This window comes from Arachis hypogaea, chromosome 20 (genome assembly GCF_003086295.3).
Source record: "Arachis hypogaea cultivar Tifrunner chromosome 20, arahy.Tifrunner.gnm2.J5K5, whole genome shotgun sequence".
In the NCBI taxonomy this organism is placed as follows: domain Eukaryota; kingdom Viridiplantae; phylum Streptophyta; class Magnoliopsida; order Fabales; family Fabaceae; genus Arachis; species Arachis hypogaea.
In genome coordinates, this window is record NC_092055.1 from 81,545,121 (window position 1) to 81,556,319 (window position 11,199).

Here is an 11,199-nt window from a genome sequence, read left to right on the forward strand (position 1 = left end):
TAGTGATCCTCAGTTCGTGGGCGTCCCCGAGATCAATTCACAAACAAAACAATGATCCTCAGTTCGTGGGTTTCCCGGAAATCAACATGCAACAACAAACATGATCCTCAGTTCGTAGGTTATACTCGAGATCAATACACAACAATACAATGATCCTCAGTTCGTGGGTTATACCCGAGATCAACATATAACAGTTAGTGGGTTATTCCCGTAGTTAATGATTATCAATTTGTGGGTTTTCCCGCATTTAAAACAAATAACAATTTATAGGTTTTCCTGAGATCAATGATCATTCAGTTCATGGGTACTTCCCGAATTTAACCAATTATCAATTCATGGGTTTTTCCCGTAGTTAAACAACTAATAGTTCGTGGGTTTTTCCCGCCTTTTATCACTTTTCATTTTCCTTTTTAAATTCTTAATAATTTTCCTTAAACATTTCTTAATTACTCAGGCATTTGTCTATAAAAATCTGAATCATCAAATCATTTCATAATTTATACTTTAGCAAATCTTAACTCGAACCAACTTTAAAACTGTTTTCCAGTTTAATTCTCTATCAAAAGACTCAAGAAAATTATCTTTCTCTTTACTATTCCAATTCAAATGTTATAATATAAATTCACAAATCTCTAAAAGGTAATCCTTTACTTTAAGCCCAAATCATAACTTTTTTTCTATATTGAATCAAACTCAAAACATAATTTCTTTCTTAAATAACTCAAATTCAAAACATAGACCTTTCCTTGGTAAATCGAACTCAAAATTTTATAATTCTTTTCTTAACTAAATGAAATTCAAGTAATATAATTTTCCAAATTCAAAGCTTCTAAAATAACTTTTCAAATGAAACCTCAGATTTTTATAAAATTTCGTAGCACCTCTCCTAAAACTCGGACTTAACCACGCTTACGGGTTCCCTTTTTCTTAACAATTTAACAATCTTTTCTCAACAATTATCAAATAGAAGATTCTCAATCAATCAGAAAATCCACAATTCACAACTATCACATAATTCAACAATCCTATTTTCATTTCATCAATTCATAACTAAACTCATAAGTCATAGAATCCTTTTAAATTAACTCAATCAATTCTCCATCTTTTTATCCGCAGTTATCACAACACCAAAATCTCAATAATCATCTCATCATAAATTAGTTTAACAACCAACATCCTAACATTAAGTAAAATCAGAGTTTACATAAACCATTCTTTAAAAGTAAACCAGTCCAACTTCAAGAATTCATTACAAACATCCCAAACATCAACTCTTCATATTTCTTGTTATTTTTAAAGTTATTTAGTTATTAGCAAAGTTACCATTTTATTCTAAAAATCATACTTCAAAAAAATACTTCAGTAATCAACTTTTAATCCTTTAACCGTTCACAAAATCAACTGTAGTTAACCTTAAATCAACAATAACAACCAACTTGACATAATCAACTAAAATCTGAATTTCCAACAACTCTAAAATAATCAGAAGACAATCATAATTAAACCATTATCACAATAATTCCAGACCAAGCACAAGCTTAAATCAATTCAACACTCAACACAATATTATCCAGTCAAATTAACATATCCAGTGACCAATAATTTCTCAAACAAGCTTGCAACAATATCCACCTTCATCAATCACATTTCAATTTCACAACTAAATCAAGAAATCAGCATAACCAGGAATTTGAGTAATTAGTCACTTTCAAACAATTCAATCATTATTCACAAATCACAACTCACAACCTCAAATCAAAATCAGTTTTAATACCACACCAATCACACGTCCACAACCTCAATTCAAGCTTAATTCCACCAACTAATCTCATAACAAAATCATACATTCATAGCAACAATCCAAACTCAATTCATCAATTATCTATTCGACAGCTTTTCAATAATTAACTCAGCATATTTCAATTTAATAAATTACACTAAATTAATCATTATTCCCAATAGCATCTAATTTCAGTCACAGCTCAGAATAATCACAACAACCAACTAATTCCAAATGCATTTCAAGTCATTCATGTCAATTAAGAAATTCTTAACCATTGTTAATCATTTGCACTTATCAAAATAACTTTGTAGGCATTCTAAATTAAAAATGTTTAACTTTAAAATTAAATCCCCTACCTCAATGTCGCAACACGCGAAAATCAAACACAGCGAACCCCTTTTTATTTTTAACTCACATCAGTAACGGTAGCTTCAACCTCCTCCGGTGTTGACCGCAGCAGTTGCATCAACCAATCAGCAGCTTTGATGGCGGCAGAGGCTCCGGCAACTGCGAGAATCATGAGCAGAGATAGAACTGGGCAAGCCTCCACTCTAAACCTCCAAAAATAGCACCAACTCCAACAAAGCTTGACGGTCGTAAAAGCTGACTTCGGTGCTGGTGATGCTGGACAGAACGAAGAAGGGAACGGAGGGCATAAATGGCGGCACTAAAATGACGGCGGCAGAACCCTCACGGTGGTGGCCGTGGATCGATAGCGACAGCGGCGTGGAACACAGCTCCTCTCCTCGGTGGTGGCCCTGACTCTCGCATTCGTTCTCTCTCTCTGTTGGCCCCTCAACGGTGACGGCTCCAAGGAAGACTATGAGAAAGGACGGCGGTGGCTCCTCGTGGTGGTCGCTTTCCTCCTTTCGGTAACGTCAGCAGCGACGACAGACCCTTGAAGCGGCGGCGGCAGAACACGAATGAACGACGGTGACGCGGGCTCGGGCTCTATAGACGGGACAGCGCTGCGAAGCATCTCGACGGCGAGCCCCAGGGCAGTCGAAGTGACGGTGGACAGGCTCCCCCTTCCTCTCTTTTCTTCTCCTGGCGCGCCTCTCACTCTCTTTTCTTTCCCTCTTCCGTGGGTGTGGGTGGCTGTGATAGGAAATTAGGGTTTGGGTTTCTTAATTTAGAAATTAGGGTTTCTGGGTTTGATTTGGGAATTAGGGTTAGAAATTAGGGATTTTATAATGGAATATGGATAGATATGAATAGATATTTTGATAAAATTGGAGGGTAGAGTAATTTTAAAATCAAATGTACTCTATTAAAAATATTTAAAAATATTATTTATTAATATATTTCTAAGCCCAATCAATTATTTTTAATTTAAAATATAAAATGAACATATTAATCACATGTTTATAAAATATAAGTTAAACTCAATATTAATTATTCAAATTAAATGATATAACTTTTCATTAATTTTCTATCACTAGAATATTAATTTCAAGTTGTAAAATAACTAATTATAATAAAAATTGTGCATAAATATTAACTGACTTAAACTTAAAGCATTTATAAAAATCAAACTAATCGTTTCTAATAAATTAATCTCTAAGAGTTCAAATTAATAAAATAGAACATAATTCATTCATAATAAAAATTACTTAAATTGAACGGTACAATTCTTTCTTATTTTTCAATTACTAAAATTATAATTTCAATCATCTCAAATATCCAATAAAGATTATATAAAAATTCTAATTAGTTTAAACTTCAATTATTATGAAACTCTATTTAATTAACTTTAGTAAAATGATTTTCTTAAAATAAAATTATCATCAAATAAAATAAATCACAAATAACTAATTATTTAATTTTTAAAAACTAGGGTTGTTACAAGTGGCAGCGTTAGCACACTAACGCCATTGACAACTCTGAAGTAATGACTTGTGGCATTAGTGGAAGCGTTAGCTAACTAACACCGGCGATAACGTCAGGCCAAGAGAAGACTTGTGGCGTTAGTGGCAGCGTTAGCCACACTAACGCCAGTTCTAAGGCTAGCACCTGGCAGCCTGACCGTGTCTTCTTCAAACAAGAATAACTTGAGCTACAAAGCTCCAAATGACGTGATTCTAATAGTATTGGAAAGTAAAAATCTAGAGCTTGCCAAGCATATATGGCACTACATGGTGCACGCTAAATTTGAGGGAGAAAGCTTGCCCTGAAAGTGCAAAGATGAACATAGTATCAACCTGTAGTAAGGCCAGCTGACCTCTTCACCTTCCATGGAGTATAACTCGAGCTGTAGAACTCTAAATGATGCGCTTTCAAAAGAATTAGAAAGTAGACATCCAGTGCTTTCCAACAATATATAATAGTATGGGGTGGACATTAAGTTTCAGCTTCAGAATCTGGCGTTGTTAACGCCGTTAACGCTGTCAACGCTAGCAATAACGCTGCTAATAACGCCAGCGACACCGGCAGGTTGATCTTGTCCCCTTCAAAGGGGTATAACATGGGCTACACAGGTTGGATTGAGGTGCTTCCAGTTGCGTTAAAAGGATGATATTCAGAGCTTTCCAAAGATGTATAATAGTCTATAGTGGGCATGAAATTGGAGAACAAACAATAGGCATCTAAGCCCAAAAACATCAACTGGGGAGCAAGTCCTAGCGTTAGCCACATTAACGCCAGGGATAACATTGGCTAAGGAAGGATTTAACACCAGAGCTAACCCGAGCACCTAGACCTCAATTTGATTCACTTCTCTCTCAAGTCCACTTCAAAGCTCAAGCAAGCAAGCCCACAACTATCAACCAATCGAGGCCATAAGAAGCATCTAGAATAGTTAATTTTTATTTCATTGTAATTTTCTTTCAACTTCATTTAATTTTGTTATTTAGGAGAGCCTATAAAAAGGCCTGAGTTTCATATAAAAGGGGGAGATACACATTGGGTGGGAGTCCAACTCAGAATTCTGTGAATTGGCACACTCTTTTGGGAGTGGGTCTTCGGATCCCTCCCCTCATACACTCTTCTTCTCTTCCACTTCCTTTCTTACTTTGTACACATTTTAGTTATGAATCTTTATTTTTCATTTTAGTTATGAATCTTTAGTTTTCATTTTTACTTTCATACACTTTAATTTTCTTTTGAGTTTTTTTTTTAAGAAATGATCAACTAAACCCCACTCATTAGGGGGAGGAGCTCTATTGTAATTCCAATGAATTAATGTAATTCTTCTTCTTCTCAATCCGCTTGTTGTAGCTAAGAGAAAGCTTTAGTGCTTCATAGATCCATTCACTACTGGAAGGGAATTTGGATCTACTTGAATCTCTATCTGAGCCTTGGAAAAGGGATCATAGGATTCAGTTTGAAGCTTCTCCCTCAAAACTCTTTTGATAAACACATTCTTAGTTGGTACGTGACATATAACCTCTTTGAATTGAGATCCTAAGGGTTGTGTGGCTATCGGATTAGAAATTTGAGCTTAACCTCTTCTCATGAACAATTAGATCAAGGAATTGGCAATTGATTGTGTTAAAAGAAATTGCGTTGCCAAGGAATTGGAAGTCAATTATTGACAATCCGCCATAGATCTACTTCATATGATTGAGAAGGAGTGAGACCTATGGATTCAAGAGGAATCAACATCTCCAATCCTCTATGTTTTATATCTTTAGTTTCCATCATTTACTTTCTTGCACTTTATTTCCTTTTAATTTATTTCCTTGTACTTTTATTTCTTGAACTTTACTTTTCTTGCTCTTTAATTTTCCAGCACTTTATATTCTTGCAATTTACTTTTCTTGCACTTTATTGCTTTCCTTTACTTTTATGTCATTTACTTTTCATGTTCACTCATCATTCAACCATGCTTGTCTAACTAGAATAATCAATTCACTGTTGATTGCTTAATCTTTTAATCCTCGTGGGATCGACTTCACTCTTGTGAATTTTATTTCTTGTTACGGAGAAAAAAAATTTTCGTGAATTGCACACTGGTGCGCAAAATTGTGATCATCAACAATGGTGCCAAAGGACTTGGAGCTCTTAAACATGAATCACACTTTGTCACAATTCCGCACAACTAACCAGCAAGTGCACTGGGTCGTCCAAGTAATAAACCTTACGTGAGTAAGGGTCGATCCCACGGAGACTGTCGGCTTGAAGCAAGCTATGGTCATCTTGTAAATCTCAGTCAGGCAGATTCAAATGGTGATGGAGGATTGATAATTAAAAGATGAATAAAACATAAAATAAAGATAAAGATACTTATGTAATTCATTGGTGGATTTCAGATAAGCGTATGAAGATGCTTTGTTCCCCTTGAACCTCTGCTTTCCTATTGCCTTCTTCCAATCATTCATACTCCTTTCCATGGCAAGCTTTATGTTGGGCATCACCGTTGTCAACGGCTACATCCCGTCCTCTCAGTGAAAATGGTTCCTGATGCTCTGTCACAACATCGGCTAATCAGCTGTCGGTTCTCGATCATGTCGGAATAGGATCCATTGATCCTTTTGCATCTGTCACATGCCCCACAATCGCGAGTTTGAAGCTCGTCACAGTCATTCCTTCCCAGATCCTACTCAGAATACCACAGACAAGGTTTAGACGTTCCGGATCTTAGGAATGGCTGCCATTAATTCTAGCCTATACCACGAAGGTTCCAATCTTAGATTAGAAACCCAAGAGATACACATTCAAGCTTGGTTGCATGTAGAACGGAAGTGGTTGTTGATGCCAGGGCATCTTGGCCAGTTTCACTGGCCTTTTCTTTACTGTTTTTAGGTTAGTTTCATGCATTTCTTTAGGAAATAAGCTAGTTTTGGGTAAATATTCACTTATGCCTTGACTCAAGCATACATTGTGCATTTTACATGATTTCATGAGGATTTTGCATAAGTTTAGTGACAAATATTATGTTGCATTACTCATGACTTGGACTAGAGCTTTGATGCACTTTGTTGCTTGATTTCAGGACCAAAAAGAAGCAAGAAAAGGGGAGGTAACTTGCAAGATTAATGAGAAAAGTGATTGCCAATAACACTCTCAAAAGCCATCAATGCCCACGTTAGAGAGTCACGTTAACCAAGTTAACGTGAACTCTAACGTGGAGAAAAGAAGTTGAGCCAACATTAGTGACACTCAACATTGTCACTAACGTTGGCAATTACTCATAAGTGGCCACGTTAGAAGCCACGTTAACCTAGTTAACGTGGCTTCTAACGTTAAGGGGGAGGGAGAGAAGCCAATGTTAGTGACACTCAACATTGTCACTAACGTTGGCCTATGGTGCTAAGTACCACGTTAACTCCCACGTTAACTTGGTTAACGTGGGAACTAACGTAGAGGATGAAGAGTTGTCGACAACGTTAGTGACACTCAACATTGTCACTAACGTTGAAGCAACCACACAACCCCCAAGAGTCACGTTAACTTCCACGTTAACTTGGTTAACGTGGAAGCTAACGATGAGAAATGAAGGATGAGCCAATGTTAGTGACACTCAACATTGTCACTAACGTTGGGATGGCTAAAAGATGGCCACGTTAGAAGCCACGTTAACCTAGTTAATGTGGACTCTAACATGAGACCTAGGGGCACATTGGAACGTTAGTGACAATGTTGAATGTCACTAACGTTCTCGAAGGATGGCAAAGGCCACGTTAGAAGCCACGTTAACCTAGTTAACGTGAGCTTTAACGTGAAGCAAGAAGGGGCTCACTGGAACGTTAGTGATAATGTTGAGTGTCACTAACGTTCTCAAAGGTTGACAAGGCAACGTTAAAAGCCACATTAACCTAGTTAACGTGGGTTTTAACGTAAGGCAAAAGGGGTGCATTGGAACGTTAGTGACAATGTTAAGTGTCACTAACGTTCCCGAACTTGGACTTTCACTAAATGATTAACACTCATTACGCCCTGAGCTTAAGTCTCTGCCCACTCCGCACTTTCTCTCTGCAAGCAAAGCCAAGCCCAAATAAAGAAAGGAACTGCTTCAAACTCAAGATCCAAAGGCCCAAGACTTGAAGAGTGAACTAGAAGCTGAGAAGAGTAGTATATATAGGAGTAGCTTTGAATTGTAAAATAGTTCTGGAGGCTGAAGAACCACTCTCTGTATTTTACTTTCTTTGCAATTTCTAGTTTTATGATGTATTCTCCATCTTTGTTTTCATTTTCAAGAGCTATGAACAACTAAACCCCTTTCATTGGGTTAGGGAGCTCTGTTGTAATTTGATGGATCAATACTAATTTTCATTGTTCTTCTTCTAGCTTTCCTCTTGATTTTACTTGAAAGCATTCGATCTTCATCCAACTGAGTAGTTATCTTGGAAGAGAAGCTATTCAAACTTGGATCTCTTTTGAACCTTGGAAGAGGAATGAAGAGATCAAGCTAGAAATGCTTTCTCATGCTGGACCAAATTGGGTTTGGATGGGTATGTGACTGTAACCCTCTCAATACTTGGTTTGGGAAATGCATGTGGTATAATCAGTGACCACACTTCATCTCTTCTCATGAGCAATTGACCAAGGAATTGGCTATTGATCAAGATTTGAGAGTTTGAATTGCAAGGAATTGCAATTCAATCACTTAAGATTGCCAAGGAGATCAATGAGTGTATTGATTGAGGAAGAGATGAAAATGAACTTGATCCGGAGAATTGCAACATCTCCTAAGCCCAATGAACTCCCCATCTCTAATCTTACCTATTCTCTTTAATTTCTGTGATTTACTTTTATGAGCAAATCCCCCATTCCCATTTATAATTCTGTAATTTATTTTCAGTCATTTACTTCCAGTCCTTTAATTCTAGCATTTACTTTTCTGTTATTTACATTCCCGCCATTTTATTTTCTGCAACTCTCAACCCAATTTCTGGATTCGCTCAACTAGAACATTCTTCTAATTAAAGTTGCTTGATCAATCATTCCCTGTGGGATTCGACCTCACTCTATTGTGAGTTTTTACTTGACGACAACTTCGGTACACTTGCCGAAGGAAGATTTGTTGAGAGACAAGTTTTTCCCGCATCAAGTTTATGGCGCCGTTGCCGGGGATTGATTGTGCATCAACAATGATTAGATTGGAAGATCACTAGATTGAGCATTTTTATTTTGTGAGTTTCATTTTTCTATTTGAGTGATTTACTTTTTGTTTTAGCTTAACTTCTTCCCTTCTCCCTCTACCCGTTTATTTTTCTTTGTTATTTTCAATTCTGTTTGCTAACCCACTAACTGTTTGATATATTGCATCACCCACAACTAACAATAACTCTGACACAAATACTGTCTCCACCTATTTTCTTTGCTTGTACTTGTTGGTTGTATGACAGGGAGAAGAAGCGGGGCTTCAACTTCCTTTGATTCTGAACCAGAGAGAACCTTCCTTAGACTAAGGAAGGAGGCAAAAGAAAAATGAGTAGTTGGTGCTGAAGAAGAGGAGGAACAGTTTGAGGAATACTTTGAACCAAACATGGAAGAAAACATGGAAAATCATCATGAAGAAGAGACTCACAACCATGGCAGAGGAGGTGGAGCAAATCATGCTGGGGAGGATAGAAGAGTTTTGGGCTCTTACATTAATCCAAACCCAGGCAATTGTGGAAGTAGCATCCAAAATCCAACAATCCATGCCAACAACTTTGAACTTAAACCACAGCTCATCACCCTTGTTCAGAACAACTGTTCGTTTGGAGGAGGTGTTCAAGAAGATCCCAACCAATATTTGACCACCTTCCTGAGAATATGTGACACAGTGAAATCTAATGGTGTTCATCCTGATGCCTATAGATTGCTCTTATTTCCCTTCTCACTCAGAGATAAGGCATCCAAGTGGCTGGAATCCTTCCCAAGGGAGAGCTTGACAACTTGGGAGGATGTGGTGAACAAATTCTTAGCAAGATTCTACCCTCCTCAATGAATCAATAGGTTGAGAGCTGAGGTTCAAACTTTCAGGCAACAGGATGGTGAGACTCTGTATGAAGCATGGGAGAGGTTCAAAGACTTAACAAGGAGGTGTCCACCTGACATGTTCAATGAATGGGTCCAGCTGCACATTTTCTATGAAGGGCTCTCTTATGAGTCAAAGAAGGCAGTAGACCATTCATCTGGAGGGTCCTTGAACAAGAAGAAGACCATTGAGGAAGCCATAGATGTTATTGAAACAGTAGCAGAAAACGACTACTTCTATGCTTCCGAAAGAGGGAACACAAGAGGAGTGATGGAGCTAAACAATGTAGACGCTCTGTTGGCCCAAAATAAGCTCATTACCCAGCAGCTGGCTGACCTCACCAAGAAGATGGAGATGAACCAAGTAGCAGCAATCTCCACTTCATCAACAACACAAGAAGGAGTAAACCAAGAAGCAGAAGGGAGTCAGGAGCAAGCCAACTACATTGGGAATTCACCAAGGAAAAACTATGATCCATACTCCAAGACTTACAACCCTGGATGGAGAAATCACCCGAACTTTGGGTGGGGAAGTGAGCAAGATCAAAACCAAGACCAGAGACGTTACAACTCCAACAATAATGTAGCTCACCAACAATTCACCCAGAGGACATCTCAACACCCCCACAACAACACTTCTCCACATACTTATCAAAACCAAAACAGCACATCTTCTCCGAACCACTAATCAATTGATGACAGGCTCTCTAAGATTGAAGCCTTACTTGAAGGAATATGCCAAGAGATTCAAGAAAATAAGGTGTTCAAAGAGGAGGTGCGAGCCAATATTAAGAACCAGGGAGAAACCATTAGGAAGATGGAATTCCAAGTGGGATATTTAGCTGAGAAGATTCCCAAACCTACTGATAGCTTCCCAAGTGACACTGAGAAAAACCCCAAGGGAGAAGCAAAGAAAGTAAGATAGGAAGATTACAAAATGGTCACTACAAGTGATCAAGAGATTGAAGACAAGCAAGGCAAAATGTGCAAACAACCTGAAGACAACTCAACAAAGGAGGAGGATAGAGATCACAAAGAACCAGAAATCTCACAACAAGAGCTGCTGAAGCTCTATGCACCATTCCCTCATCTGCTCAATGGTGCTGTGGGAAAAAGAATATACTCAAGGTTCCTAGACTTGTTTGCATCTCTGCATGTGAACATACCATTCATCAAGGCAATTCAACAAATGCCTGCATTCATCAAGTATATGAAGGAACTTCTTCCCAGGAAAAGCTCACTCAAGGGAGGGCAGACTATAGTGATGAACAAGGAATGTAGTGCCCTTATTCAACCTGAGTTGCCTACAAAAAGAAGAGACCCAGGAAGTTTTCATATCCCTTGTGCCATAGGTGAAAATATGTTCGACAGAGCACTATGCGATTTAGGGGCCAACATCAACTTACTGCCCTTATCCCTGGTGAAGAGGCTGCAGATCAATGAGATAATGCCTACAGATGTCATTATCAGACTGGCTGACAAAACTCAAAAGCAAGCAATAGGAGTGGTGG

At 38.0% G+C, this 11,199-nt stretch overlaps 1 non-coding gene across 1 annotated transcript; it reads right to left on the reverse strand.

The window, feature by feature from the left end:
• Window positions 1-9,665: 9,665 nt before the first annotated feature.
• Window positions 9,666-9,769, reverse strand: LOC112787581 (small nucleolar RNA R71). Its single transcript, XR_003194986.1, has one exon. It is a non-coding gene; the product is annotated as a small nucleolar RNA R71 (small nucleolar RNA).
• Between the last annotated feature and the right edge of the window lie 1,430 nt (window positions 9,770-11,199).